This window comes from Rhincodon typus, chromosome 9 (genome assembly GCF_021869965.1).
Source record: "Rhincodon typus isolate 14 chromosome 9, sRhiTyp1.1, whole genome shotgun sequence".
Classification (NCBI taxonomy): Eukaryota; Metazoa; Chordata; class Chondrichthyes; order Orectolobiformes; family Rhincodontidae; genus Rhincodon; species Rhincodon typus.
In genome coordinates, this window is record NC_063340.1 from 25,648,000 (window position 1) to 25,664,050 (window position 16,051).

At 40.8% G+C, this 16,051-nt stretch overlaps 1 protein-coding gene across 1 annotated transcript in view; it reads right to left on the reverse strand.

Annotated features, from left to right (window-relative positions):
* The window catches only part of LOC109934854 (centrosomal protein 43-like), a 45,126-nt gene extending 29,097 nt beyond the window's left edge, over window positions 1-16,029 (reverse strand). The window contains exon 1 of the mRNA XM_020533520.2: window positions 13,956-16,029. The gene's annotated coding sequence lies outside the window, so the exon portion shown is untranslated. The remainder of the gene's footprint in view (window positions 1-13,955) is intronic.
* Between the last annotated feature and the right edge of the window lie 22 nt (window positions 16,030-16,051).

Sequence of the window (16,051 nt, forward strand, 5' to 3'; positions counted from 1 at the left end):
ATCCAGCTCTACACCTTGTTATCTCATGGTTACACGGTTTTTATTTTGCTTAAAACCACAAGCAACTTTTTCATCAGCACCAGCTAAGGTTGTGCTTGGAAGCTATCATCACCTTAACCATCAGTATTATTGATTTGCTCAGCAGTCAGGTCATGTCCAATGATAACTTTATTAAAAGTTTCACAGAAATCTTCAACTAATTTCATATCTGCAGAATTCTGTTCACTTGGCATGTCAACCTTTTGGATCCCATGTTGTATCTAAAAGTAAGTGAGCCATTCTTGAAAAAAAGGCATACACCTCGATGATTTTCATCTTCTCTTAAAATTCCTTCACCTTTTCCACTAACATTTCACTTTTTCCAAGAACATTGGTTCAAAGACGCATGCATCTTCGAGCTCTTTAATGAAAGCATTTGCATTGTGCACAACCCCAGCCTTTAAGCTTAGGAATACAAAGCCCTACGCTTTTATCACTCACAGATTTCACAAAGAATTTTTTAAAACTATCCACTTGTGCTTTAATTTCATAGATGATTGAAAAACCAACACTGAATTCTTGCATAAGAAGATTGTGATTTTTTTTCACTCTTTTGTAGTCTTTCACATATTTCCATTTTCTATTTCAAAGTCAAAACAACACATTTTTACTTTAGTCTTCCTTGGGAGTTGTCTTAGACTGCCAGGCAGATTGACTGGGAAAGATTTTGGATATAATACGATCACAAACTGAACTAGCAGCCACTATGATGGCCCTTGTGAGAGGGAGGATGACAGGCAGAGCTGCTAGTGGCTTCTGAGAGAACTACCATGACATGGGCAAACGTATACGCATCAGATCTTGGCAGATCAAATTCAAAATTGATGTTTTTGAAGAGCTTTATAAAAATGGTAAATTTTCTTTGAACATTTTGCTGTTTGATGGGAATTTTGGATGTAATGGTCCCAGATAACGGGGAAGATTACTGTATTAGGACAAGTGGAATTTAACTTTAAAGCATATCTAATAGAGGACAGAGGTAGAAAGGCATGGGTTGGAGGCTGAGGGGCGATCTTGTAGAGGTTTATAAAATCATGAGGGGCATAGATAAGGTGTATAGCTAAGGTCTTTTTCCAGGGTACGGGAGTCCAAAACTAGAGGGCATAGGTTTAACGTGATAGGGGAAAGATTTAAAAGGGGCCTGAGGGACAACATTCTCACACAGACGGTGGTGCATATATAGAATAAACTGCCAGAGGAAGTGATAGAAGCAGGTACAGTTACAGCATTTAAAAGACATTTGGATAGGTACATGAATAAGAAAGGTTTAGAGCGATTTGGGCCAAACGGAACTGGGATGAAAAGGTTGTCTTAGGAGAAAAGGTTAAACACATTGGGCCTATACTCAGTTGGTGTTTAGAAGAATCAGGGATAATCTTATAGAAACATGTAAAATTATGAGAGGCCCTGGCACAGCAGATTCCGAGAGGAGGTGTGCCCTCACTGGGGAATCCACAATGAAGGAAGCAGAGATTCAAAATAACAGGTAACTCACTTAAGACAGAGATGAGGCAAAACTTTTCTTATTGAATGATAGAACAGGCTCCACAGGCTAAATGGTCAACTACTGTTGAATCCAGGAGCTCCATGTTTCTAGTTGTCTCTGGCAACAAATGATATAAAGTCGGTCTGCTGTCAGCAACACTCCATATGTGGAAGTGCACAGAGGATTATGACATGCTGCAAATATCAGCTGGGGAGCCTAGAACATTCCAGTGGCATAAAAATCAAGTGTTTGTGAGCTTAATTTCTAAAGGCAACGAAAGCCTGACTGTGCTGAGATAGAGTTTTCCTGTCATGCGGCTACAGATCTCCATGACTCCCTTCTCATACACTGGTTTTGTAGCATGTGAACATTTACAGTAATAGTTTCTGAAGACTCTGGGTGGATACGACCTCCTGCTGAGGGCTCTACTCCATCACTTAGGGTTTTGCTGTCTGTCATGTCTCCTTCCATTTTTTCTCCGGATCAAGACAGAACCCAAGCAAGATCCCCACAACTAATCCTTCCCTTCCTCCTCGTGATATCTTAAAGGTCTCCCGTAAGATACAGTGACACAGCACTCATTGATTTTAATAAACTGGTCAAGCCCTTAGAAATGTCCAGGAAGAGTATTAGAGTATTGGTGAAATCTGAATTAAGTGCTCGAAAGTCTCCTACTGTGTATCAAAATGCCTCTCCAAATGTAACAATCGATCTCAAGCAGCATATGCATATCAAAAGCTGAGCAAAACTTTTAAGTAGCACTCCCAATCCAAATCATTGAACCTATCAAAAAGAAATTGCAGGAAAATCTCAGCAGGTCTGGCAGCTGGAACTGGTTCAAAAAAGGGTCACTGTACCTGATACATTCATTCTGCTTTGTCTCCACAGATGCTGCCAGATCTGCTGAGTTTTTCCAGCAATTTCTGTTTTTGTTTCTGACTTTCAGCATCCACAGTTCTTTGGTTTTTGTTTAGAATCTATCAACATGTTCAACTGGTCATCATGAATAATGTTAAACTCTTGCAGTGCCGTTGAAGCCACACTCAGTCAGAGGAATTGAGATGATCCTTAACCTGCGATGAATTTTTTAATAAAACAATTTCTAAAAATGAATTTTAAAAGCATTTTGAATAAAATATTTAATGAAACAATTTATCATCCAATGCTGGGCTTGAAACCAGGGTTAGAAAGTCCCATTATCTACCAACTGAGCTAATCCAACCATGGAGCAACATCGTGTACAAAGATATTTCAACTTTTGTTCAATTCATTTCATAATTTGTATCCAATAAATCCAGAGAAAAAAAACTGTTCTGCAGTTAAAGTTGTGGTGTGACCTTTCAATGCTACCTACTGGCTGGGAGCAAAACAGCATGCACCCATCCATCCCACCTTGGTGAGAGAATCTGCACATGTGCCAGGGGCCACAGCTCAAGCCAAGTGCACATGCGTAACTATTCTAACTCTTTCCAATGGATGATGGAAGAAACAAAGTCACCAAAGTGTTATTCACCTTCAATGGACATCAACTCATTCAACATAGACCAGCAATCAAATCTAGTCTACACAGCTTATGTCACACCAAATGGTGCAGTCATCACAGGCCAGAAGGGGAACCTTCTTTTAGGTGTCTCTCTCCCTTCTTTTAAAGTAGAATCTACAGTACAGGAACTCTGCGTTTTTCAGACTCCGAGGCTTGCATTCTTCGAGTTTGCGGTCATGAGGGAAAGAAGATAGAAGAGCCAGTATTCTTGCTTGGCCAGCCCATTATCTTTGGCAGAATTCTGAAAAACTGATATTGAATACTGACCTTGATTTCAAGTCACTGAGTTGCACAGCCAAAGATTTCTCAGGTCAGACAGCAAAAGAGATCATAAAGTGCTTATTCTATATGCCTGCTGATGCAGATGGGCACTGACAATTCAAAAAGTAACTCATCCCAATTCCCCAAAGCCTGTCCACCATCTAAAAGGCAAAAGTTAGGAGTGTGATGGAATACTCTCGCTTCCATTTGTTTTTTGTAGTTCCAACAACACTCAAGAAGCCTGACACCTACCCAGGACAAAGCAAACCACTCTACTGGCACCACAACTACTAACTATTGTATATAAATGGCAGACTAGCACTCCACCAGTCTGACCATGTTACATAATGATGTCAGCAGCCATTTTGGAAAGAAAACAGCTTAGTCTAATTACGTTGCCTGCAGAGTAAACATCATAATTAAGCTCCTGCTGTGTAACAATTCAGTCTCCTGATCCTGCTTGGAACCTAGCACAACAGGAAACCTGACAACAAAGATGACAACTACTCTGATAGCCATTGAAAGAAAAATCACTCCAGTGAAGAGCTGAGCAGTACAGAAGAAGCTAGCTATATGCTCCATGCTGAAGGAATAATGAGCAACAAGTGCCTATACACAGAGGAATGTTCTGAACTAGGGATGAAGATTCAGCATAAAACTGGCAGCCTCAGGACCCCTTGTTTTAAATGGAAAGAAGCAAGGCAGTACTAAAATGTGCTCTGCAGGCCCTTTCCATTTAAAAAAATACATAAAATTGCAGGAAATTGTATGATGAAAATACAGACAGCTGGAATTCATACACAGAGAGATTCAAGCTAACAAAAACTGAAGCAGAAATAGCTGTCCCTGAATTCCCGATTGTCATGAGGAAAAAAACTTTAACCTCTTGAGGTACAGAAGCTTGGCTGCAAAACTTGAGGAGGAGCAGTAGGAATCCGAGAGAACCATTTTTCATCAAAATCATTGGTGATTGCTGAAAGGTTCAGATTCCACAAATGCATTATGGTGAATCTATCTTCAAACTCATTGCAATTTTAAAAAGGAGTTAGCAGAATTCTGCGTATTTGGATACAACATAAATGATGCAAATCAGAGACACTCTAGCGTGTGGTTTAAGATGAGAAGCAATCTATAAGAGATTACTGACAAAAAGGAACCTAGACTTAAACAAAGAACTGCAGTCTCAATGCAACTAGCAGCCAAGGAAGCTCAACAGCTAAGCTCAAGCCTGACAGTTCACAAAATGGCAGCTGAGAGACAAGCACAATGTAGACTCAAAACAGCCATCAGTGTGGAAAAACAGATCATGCAGCAACCAAATGCTGGTATGAAAGAGGTTGTATGTAGAAACTGCAGCCAGAAAACAAAAGGAACAAGGTACAGGTGTGTTTGAAAAAGAAACATACACATATAGTAAAATTGCTGAAACCAAAGAGTAGGAAGAAAATCTATAACGTACAAAAAGAGCATGAGAAAAAACCAGAAAAAAGATTAGTCCAAAAATTAAACACATTGGCCGTTGCTGGCGACATCAACTGATATTGTGTCATTCCCCTTCTGAATGGTAAACCGATAAGAATAGAGGTGTACACCCAGATTGGCAGTTTTATTGACACCAGAAAGTGTGTATCAGAAACAGCTGAGTTACACTGTGCTTCAATCCTCAAATATTGTTTTAAGTATGTACACAGGCACAGCGGTGCCTTTAAGGGGTTGTATCAATAACTGTGAATGTTCAGTTATACAGTCAGTCCGAAGATTTGTCCCTGCACGTTACCGTAGAAAATTTTCCAGCTTCACTGGGAAGAAAGTGGTTGGATAAAATCAAATTTACCTGGACTAAAGTAAATTGCTTGTCAGATTCTGAAACTGAGCTATCACAAATTCTAAAGAAATTTATCGTTTTTTTCAATGGGGATCTGGGAAGCATGGAAAAAAATCTGTCAAATTGAAAATCAAGAATGAGAATTAAGCCAATGTTTCAAGACTAGATCAGTGCATTATGTAATCAGACCAAAGGGAGAGGCAGAATTAGAGAGGCTGGTCAAGTCAAGAATCCTTGAACTCATAAATGAGTGTGTTGGGCCATTCCGAGTGTACCCGTGATGAAGAAAGATAATTTGGTACACATCTATAGTGAGTTTTAAAGTCACTATTAATCTGATACTGTAGGCTAGCAGTATCCTTTGCCTTTAAATTGATGCTGAACTAGCTGGAGGCCAGCTTTTCAGTAAAATTTACCTTCATCAAGCCTATCTACAGATGAATGCAGACCCTGAGTCACAGAAATACTTGATAATTGTAACACATAGACAAATATAAGAGTCTTCCATTTGGAATCACATCCACACCTGCATTATTCCAACATGCTATGGATTAGATTCTGAGTGATTGGAAGGAGATCAGGATCACCTAGACAATATTTTAGTCACGGGATAAATGAAAACCAACACCTCAACAATTTAGATGCTACTCCGCAGAAATTTGAAGATTATGGCCTCAGAGTGAGGAAAGACAAATATGAAGTTTTAAATCATCCATCAAATAGTTAGGCCATGTCATTGATGCTATGCCACGCAAGTCACTTCCAAAAGCAAAAGCCATAACTGAAGTACCAGCACTTCAAAATAATTTTTTGGTGCTGTTACTTCAGTTATGTCTTTTACTTGATTATTGATTATTTTTGGGCTTGCTAAATTACGATGGCAGGTTTGTCCCAAATCTTGCAACCATTCTCAAGCCACTACACAAGTTATGCCAAAACAAGAATTGAAAATGGCAATGTGAAGGAAGCCAAAGAGGCTTTATTAAAGTCAGAAGTCCTGACCCAAATTTACTGTTGAAACTAGCATGCAATGCAGCAATGTATGAAGTTGAAGCAGTCATTTCGCACACATCACCCAATGGTGAAGTAAAGCCAAAAGCTTTTGCATCAAGATTGTTAAACAAAGCAGAAACACATTATGCAGAGATAGAGAAAGAGGCTGTAGGAATCATTTTGGCATCAGACGAATCCACCAAAACCTATATGTTCAGGAATTTACCTTACTAACAGACCACAAAATGAGAGACTCCTGCAAGGATACCTTCTCGAGCAGTGAACCACATGCAGAGGTGGGAGTTGTTGCTTTCATTTCACACTTATACATTTAAGTATTGGCAATTCAACTTCCACGTAAGTGCGGATGGGCTCTCTAGAGCATTTGTCAAATGAGTCAACTATAAACAGTTCTCACTTTTTGCTTCAAACAAGTACAGAACACTTTGATAACAGCAGGACAAGTTAAGAAATACATTAAAATGACACTTTGAAAAGTAACGGACATGGTACTTTGTGGCAAGATCACGGGAACAACCCCAGAACCGAAGCCGTTTGTCACATGGAAGCTACAACTCTGTACAATCAGGATATCTCCTCTAGGGATGAGGGTCATTATTCCACCACAGCTAAGGACTATGTGTTAAATCAACTACATAAACGTCACTGTGGCACTGTCCGAATGAAGAAGGTAGCAAGAAGCTATTTTTGGTAGTCAGGGCTCAACTCCAAAATTAAGCAGAAGGTGAGAGTATGTGCAGCTTTCACAGGAGTTCACGACCAACCTTCATTAGGACCATTACATCCAGGAATGCTCAGAAAGGCAATGGCAAAGAATATTATGCTGGATCTTTTGAATGGTACGTGTTTTTCATAGTGGTTGATGTGTATACTAAATGATGTGCATACTTAAATGATGTGCATACTAAACGTTGCCATCACAAAGCTGACATCTTCAAAGAAAACCACTGAAAGACCCGGGGAGACCTTTGCAAGGTTTGGTTATCCAGATCAATTGTTTGTGATAATGGTCCATAGCCGAGATCACATGAGTTTACAGACCATCTAAAACACAGTGGAATTCAACATGTCCAATCAGGTCCTTATCACCCAGCCACAGATTTGGCAGAAAGATTTGTTCAGAAAACGAAACATTCTGTACAGGTAACTGGAGAACAGGGATCATTATCCAAAGGAGAGAGCCAATTTTTGTAAACATACTGGTACACAACCCACTTGACAACTCGAAGTTCTCTGACATTGCTCAGGATAAAAAAATGCCAGTTGATTGATTGATTGTTTGATTTATGGTCACAAGTACAGTGAAAAGCATTTTTTACGAGCTGTGCAGGCAGATCATAGTAAACACAGATGTACAGATCAGCGGTTGTCTTTCGATTTGCTGAAACCACTGCCGACCCCACCACCAAAGACATTTTTCCCTCTCCACCCTTATCCGCTTTCCGGAGGGACCACTCTCTCTGTGACTCCCTTGTCCGCTCCACACTCCCCTCCAGCCCCACCACACCCGGCACTTTTCCCTGCAACCGCAGGAAGTGCTACACCTGCCCCTACACCTCCCCCCTCACCCCCATCCCAGGCCCCAAGAAGATTTTCCATATCAAGCAGATGTTCACCTGCACATCTGCTAATGTGGTATACTGCATCCGCTGATCCCGTTGTGGCCTCCTCTACAATCGGGGAAACCAAGCGGAGGCTTGCGGACCGCTCTGCAGAACACCTACGCTTGATTCGCACTAAACAACTGCACCTCTCAGCCGCAAACCATTTCAACTCCACCTCCCATTCCTTGGACGACATGTCCATCCTGGGCCTCCTGCAGTGCCACAACGATGCCACCCGAAGGTTGCAGGAACAGCAACTCATATTCCGCTTGGGAACCCTGCAGCCCAATGGTATCAATGTGGACTTCACAACTTCCAAAATATCCCCTCCCCCTACTGCATCTCAAAACCAGCCCAGCTCGTCCCCGCCTCCCTAACCTGTCCTTCCTCCCACCTCAAGCCCCACCCCTATCTCCTACCTACTAACCTCATCCCGCCCCCTTGACCTGTCCATCCTCCCTGGACTGACCTATCCCCTCCCTAACTCCCCACCTACACTCACCTTTCCTGGCTCCATCCCCGCCCCTTTGACCTGTCTATCTCCTCTCCACCTATCTTCTCTTCTATCCATCTTCTATCCGCCTCCCCCTCTCTCCCTATTTATTTCAGAACCCCCTTCCCCTTTCCCATTTCTGAAGAAGGGTCTAGGCCCGAAACGTCAGCCTTCCTGCTCCTCTGACGCTGCTTGGCCTGCTGTGTTCATCCAGCTCTACACCTTGTTATCTCAATGTTGACAGCAAACAGGCTTTCCAATAGGAGAACACGGCCAAATGCCACACTTTTTAAAAAGAACAGTAAGTTTGGTGAGGAATTACACAACTGGTGAGAAATGGATACCAGCCACCACTGAAGCCTGGACCAGATACAAGACATGCAGATCAACACCTGGCAACCTGAATGAATATGCCAGAGACATTAATTGAAGATCAACAATAAATGCCAAATAGCGCCCTGGATATGTCAGAGGACAGAACCATAACTGGAGCATCTGAGGCAAACAGTACCTTCACGGAGAATGCCACAACATTGTGTGAACCTCTAAAATATTCAGTTGACTCAGGAAATGATGTCAGAAGATGTTCCTAGTACACTTAAAACACCAGAGGTTAAAACCAGCGAGAAAAATAAACATGCTTGAAGTGGCCGACATCCTCACAGGAAGTAACTTACCTACCAACTGCAGTATTTTCGACTGCAAATACTGTGCATGTTTTCATTTGAGGAACCTCTGATGTAAAGGGAAGGGATGTTGTTTTTACGTGCAAATATGGTGGTTTTCTTGTGTAAGTATGGTGAATTGTCACTAAGAGTCTAATCACATGTCATAACAATGACAGCATCTGCCATTTTGGGTGGGAAACATCTTAGTCTCACCTTGCTGTCTGTAAACATCTCCATAATAAAGCTCCTGCTGTTTTAACACTATGCCTGGTCCATCTTGGAACTTACACAAACATTCATTCTCTCCACCAATGCTCAGATGTAGCACTGCGTACCAGATCGTGCAAATAAGATGCAATGCAGAAATGTACCAAGGCACCTAAGACAGCACTTTCCAAACTTATGACCACTACCATCTAGAAGGACAAAGTTAGCAAATACATGGGAACACCATCACCTGCAAGTTCCCCTCCACTCAATATCCTGACTTGGAAATATCACCATTACAGCAGTGCTTTCATACCCAATGGCATTGAGAGTGTACCTATAACAAACGGATTGCAGCAGTTCGCGAAGGTAGCTCACAAACCTCTCAAAGGCAATTAAGAATGGGCAACAAATGCTTGTCCAGCTAGCAATACTGACATTCCATTAATTTTTTTTTTTTAAAAAAAAGGCCGTACCAACACCCAATACAAAATAAGGAAGGAGGGAGGAGAGAGGGAGAGGACGGAAGAGAGAGGCAAGGAGAAAATAAAGACGGCAGTTTTGATTAATACTCCCACTTCCAAACAGAGCTGAGCTTTACTTGGCCTAAAATAAGGCTGGAGTGCAAGGTTCACTTTAGCCATGTGCACTCACGTTGAAAGCCAGCTTGAAGGTTCTGCAGGGCAGTCAACAGGTTACTGATACAAATATTAAGGTTATGAGCCAAGCAGGTGATACACAACACTAATTGTGGGTATCTTTTTAAAAACGTAGCCATTTTAGAATTTGGCAGAACTCAATTCAAAAAATAGCATATTATAAATCACAATGTAATTATAATTGGAACATGCTATTTTCAACCAAATCTTGATTTTCTATTAAAGATCTTGAATGAATGATATTTACAGATTAGTGCATTAGCTTAAAAAGCCATCTTTTACGAGCTAGTGACAGAAAATTTCTAATGTACTTTTGGAAATTCATAGACATGTGTTGTGCTTGATTCGAAAAAAAGAACATCCGTTAACTTGAATTAAAAACAACTAAAATAGGCAAAATAGGGATTTGTGACACAACAATCTATCTAGTCAAAAGTAAAATTCTGCAGATACTGGAAATCTGAAATAAAAACAATTCGAGCAGCAGTCTGGTGAGTTGTGAAGTTTGTGAAGGGATAAACAGAGTTAATGTCTCAAGTCATGTATGATCTTCTTTTGAATTGACGAGTTTAATAGTTCAGAGAAAGATGGAATGGAAGGGAATGGAAGGCAAAGTCAGGGAATGGTGCCACAGAACAAAAATCAAAGGGAGTAGTAATGATAAGAAGTAGGTCGAGAGTATGGTGTTAATAGCAGAACACAGATCAGCTCTGCTGAAAACAAAACCAGGAAAACAAGATACTGGGGTTGGGGTGGGGGGGGGCGGGGGAGGGGTGAGGAAAAGAGATGGAAAGAGGCAAACTAGACAGACAGACCGACAGACAGCGAGAGACACACACACACACAGACAGAGAGAGAGAGACTCACAGAATCAGAGAGAGAGAAAGAGACAGAGAGAGAGAGACACACACACACAGAGACAAAGAGTGAGAGTTGAAGTAAAACGTTGGAAAGATTTCATGGTCTAAGGCTATTAGACTCAATGTTCAGTCCAGAAGGATGTAAAAATGCCCAAACAGAAAAATAGGTTTTTTACTTCTAGCTTACGATTGGCACCACTGGAACACCTATAGGTTTAGGGCAGCAATGTAAACAAGGTGACGGATTAAAGCAGCAAGGTAATGGAAAGTTCGGATGGAAAGTTGTTTGAGGTCTGAATGGAAGTGGTGTCCCGCAAAGCTATCACAAATCTATCATGGTCTCCCCAATGCAGAGGAGATTGCAGTGTGAGCAGCAAACACAGTAGACCAGATTGGAAGTAGAAGTAAATCACTGTTTCACCTGGAAGGAGTATTTTTGCTCTGGACAATGAAGAGGGAGGTGATTAAACAGAAAGTGTTACCTTCCATGCAATCACAGGAAGTCTATCATAGGAAGAAGATGGGATATTAGGGCGATGAAGTGTTGGGGGTGATACAATAGTGGACCAAGGTGCAGCAGAGGGCATGGTCCATTTGGAATGCTGACATGGGACGGGAGAGAAGAGGAAAATATATTAGGTGGTGGCATGTTGGAGATGGTGTAAATAAGAGGATGATCTATTGATTACACAGGTTGCTGGGGTGAAAGTGAAGAAAGGGGGAACCCTATCATGGTTCAGGGAGGACAGGGAAGACAGCGAGTGCAGATTTGTGGGAACTGGACTGTCCATCATGCAGTGGAATCCTTAATTGAGAAAAAATGAAAGCATCTCAGGAGCACGTTATAAAACGTTGCATCGGATCATACGCAATCGAGATGGAGAACATGTAAAAATGAAATGTAATCTCAACAGGAAGTTCGATGTGAGGAAGTGTAGTCATGGTAGCTACGGGAATTGGTCAGCTTGTATTGAAAATGAAGCAACCATAAATCAGGAAATCGAAGGGAGGGAGGAACTCAGGAGATTACCACAGAAGACATACAGTGCAAATTGTTGGAGTTGTTGCATGACAGATCTTACGGAACTTCATCCTAAGGTCTTAAAAGAAGTGGCGACTAAGATAAATGGAGGATTCATTTTAATTTTTCCACACTTCCCAGATTCGGAGGAGGGCCCGTTAGATTGTAGGGTAACACATCTATCTGAAGAGGGAGGGAATAGAAAACAAGAAACTACAGGCCAGTTAGCGAAACATCAGTCATGGGGAAAATGGCAGAAGCTATTACTGCTGTTATTGTTAAAGAAGTTACAGCAGGGCACTTGGGTAAGTTCAAGATAATCAGGCAGAGTTAACATGGTTTTGTGAAGGGAAGTCATGCTTGACTAATTTATTGAAGTTCTTTGAAGAAGTAACACATGTTGTGGATAAACGGAATGGTGGATGCATCATAATTAGATTTCCAGAAGGCACTTGATTAGGTGCAACATCAAAGGCACTTGAAAATAAAATCTCATGATGTAGTGGGCAGCATATTGGCATGAATAGAAGATTGGCCAGCTAAGAGAAAATAGAGAGTAGGCATAAATGGGTCTTTTTCAGGTTGGCAAGTTGCAATGAGTGGTGTACCACAGGAATCAATGCTGGGACCTCACCTGTTCACAACTTAGATAAAATGACTTAGACCAAGGGACAAAAGGTACGGTGGCCAAATTTGCTGATTACGAACAGTGGGGATAAAATGAAATAAGCTTAGTGGGACAGGAACAAGGCGAAACAGTGGATCTACTAGGGCCATCCAGTTTGTAGATTTTGGGGAAAAAAGTACAAGCAGGTTGAGGAGAAATTGGGGAAAGCTATGGAGCACAAATCTCCACAGTAGAGGAGGTCTATGACAGTCCTAGAAACATTGGATTGATGTTCAGTAGTAGGGTCATGGGCTAGAGATGGAAAGTATTCAGCTACTGGCACTCAGTCTCTGCAAGGTAGAGGGCAGTATGCTAGGTGACAACAGCACCATCCTTAAATGCTGAATTGATAACAATGTCAGGATTAGACCAGAGAGAATACAATACAGCAAATTCAGAGAAAGTCATGTTGGAATAGGTGAGAAGAACAGAGAAAAATTCAGAAGGCTGATAGTTCATAGTTCCTGATGTAAAGATCAAAAGTGCACAAGAGACCAAAGTGTGGTGTCCACGCGGAAGGAGGAAATTACAGATGGGTGAAAAAGTAAGTTGAGTGAGGAAGAAGGACTTAACCCCAAAGAAGTGGGTACAGAGACAAAAGAAGAGTTCAGCCTCATGTCATATCTGAAATTCATGGAGATGGGAATATAATAAGATAAAATGGAGTCCTCTGCTGAGTATAGATCATTCAGCATTAGACAGCAGAAATTTATCAAATCAGTAAGTTTGAATCCACTAACATTTAATTAAGAGTGGACTTTTATTTACAGTCAAATCCTAACGATTCCAATCTGTTTAAAACTACACGATCATTAAACTTTAAAGCAGTAAATACACCCTTTGCTATTAATGATCTTGTTTAAATTAAGTTATGGATAATTCAAACATGATTCAAGACGTGGTACATCTTGGTGCCACCTACCGACAGAAGATTGCACAATCAATGTCTACTAATTCAGTCATTTTGTTGTTGCGCTGAGAAAAATTATCTAATATAAACGAAGCAATGTAAATAATATAGAAAAATGGGAATTAACTGGTTGGAAAAAACTAGCAGATCGTTTCAATCAAGCAATTTTGAATTAAAAAGATTTGACAATATACAAAAGAATAGTACATTGTTCTGTCTTATATTATACCAAAATACTAGAGAAACTCAGCAAGTCTGGCAGCATCTGTACTGAGGGAAGCAAAGTTAGCGTTTCAAACAGTATCCTGCTTTGATATTATGCTGCACAAGTTCCTCAGAATCCAAACTAATGATGTTTCAAAATAATCCACGGAATTCCCACTGCACCTTTATCTACTTTGCTTCATTAAAGTTATTTGATAATTTCATTTTTATATGAGAACAAAAAAAGTGACTAGATCAGTAGATTGTCAATTTTGCAATTTGAGTAATTTAAATCAATGTTATGACTTTATTCTGTCTATCCTAATTAAGTCAAATGCCTTTACATCAATAGTACATTTATTATGGCATTTATTTTGTAAATATCATTTGATTGGAAACCTTTTATAAATGATGATGATGGTTGCGAACAGCCACATCAAGAATGTAAGAAAATCTTTGTTCACAGAAATGGCCAAAGTTAACATTACTCTTACCTTGCTCCCTGTATTTAAAGCAGTTTGCCTCCCTTCTGGGAGCTTGCCACGTGACTGTACAGAATCTGTAACAGTATCATCTTGGACTATCTATCATAGAAAAAGACAAAAGCAGTTACAAAACTGTACTTTCTGAAAAAAAAACTGTTACAAGAAAATTGTGCTGTAACAAGTGACAATATAACATTTCTTTTTTTAAAATTCTTTTGTAAAAGGTGAGGAGTTCAAAATAGTAGTAGTGAGCCACCTTCTTGATCTGCTGCAGTCAATGTAGCATAGGTACATCCGCAGCACTGTTAGGAAAGGAGTTGGAGAATTTTGGAAGGTGATAATGAAGGAACAGAGATAAAGTTCCAAGTCAGATTATGCGCAACTTGGAGGACAACTTGCAGGTGGTGCTGTCATGCACCTGCTGCACTTGATGCAGAGGTGCCAGTGTTGGACTGGACTTCACCTGACGAAGCAGCAGTGCTCTGAAAGCTTGTGGTTTGAAATAAACCTGCTGCAGCTGTGCCCTTCTGCATGGTAAGTGCTGCAGATTTGGAAGATGCTGTTGAAAGACTCTTGGTGATTCTTGTCGATAGAACAATTCTTTAAGCATACAGCTAGGAAAATCTCAATAGGTCAAATGGCCTTCTTCTGTGACATAGATTTTGTCTCAGCTGGATGGTACACTAAAGGAAAACAAAGAATGGACATTATGGCAGGATTTTGAAAGTTTGATGACAAGTTGTTAATGCTCCTGTTCAAGAAAAAGAAATTACTGGATTAAATGCAGCAAGTGTGGAGATAATAGGAAGTACAAATAGAGAAATCTAGAGCCACAAGCAACATTTTTCAGAAGATGAATTTCCTGCCTTACCACCCAAACAGTCACTGGTGAATGCATCCCTAATCACAGCAAGCCAATTTAATAATAATTTGCTGGACGTGGAACTTTATAATTCTAATTAGTTAATGGGATACCAACATCTCTGGCTGGGCCTGCATTTATTGCCAATATATAATGGTCAATATATAGATGGTGGTGGTGAACTGCCTTCTTGAAGTGTAGGGACAATCACAGTGCTGTTAGGAATGAAGGTTTAAGATTTTGGTTCATCAACAATGAAGGAACAGTGAAACAGTTTCAAGGCCCAGTTCTGACCAGGTGGCTTGGAAGGGAGCTTGCAGATGCTGCTGCTCCCCAGTCTTTGCTGCCTTTGTCCTTCTAAGAGGTCATATGTTGGAGGATGTTTTTTGATGCAGCCGTACCAAGTTGCTGCAGTGCACCTTCTAGATGACACACATTGCTGCTCTTGTGCATCAGCGGTATTGGGAGTGAATGTTTTAAGTTGGTAAATGAGATGCCAGTCAAACAGACTGCTTTATCATAGATGGCAGTGAGCTTTTTGAGCATTGTTAGAATTGTACCTTATCCACATAACTGGAAATTATTTCATCATTCCCTGATCTGTACCTTCCAGATGGTGGACAGGTTTTCAGGTGTTAGGGGATGAGTTACTTACCACTTCCTTAGCCTCTGACCATCTTGTAGCTTCAGGGTCAAGGATGAGTGGGCATAGGACATTCTGAAAGGGGAGGGTGAGTAGCTAAAGGTTGTGGTCCTTACTGGTGTTCACAGCATAGACAGAAAGACAGACTACTCCCTTGCAAATGGAATTTTGGAAATTTGGTAGGAAGTTGAAAAGCAGGACCTCTAGGATTGTAATCTCAGGATTACATGCTCTGGCACATGTTTGTGAGGCCAGAAAAATTAAGATAATACAGGTTAATGTGTGGCTAAAGGGCTGGTGTAGGAGGGAGGACTTCAGATATCTGGATCATTGGCATTTCTTCCAGAGCAGAAGGGACCTGTACAGGAAGGACAGGTTGCACATAAATTGGAGGGTAACCAATATCCTTGCAGAGAGTTTGCTAGTACCATTTGGGAAGGTTTAAAGTATTGTGGCAGGGGGATGGAGGGACAGGCAGGGCCAGATAATGAATACACTGAGACTGGCAGTCTGAAGTGTATTTATTTTAATGCAAAGAGTACAACAGGCAAGGCAGATGAGCTTAGACCTGGATCAGTCAATGGAACTATGATGTTATAA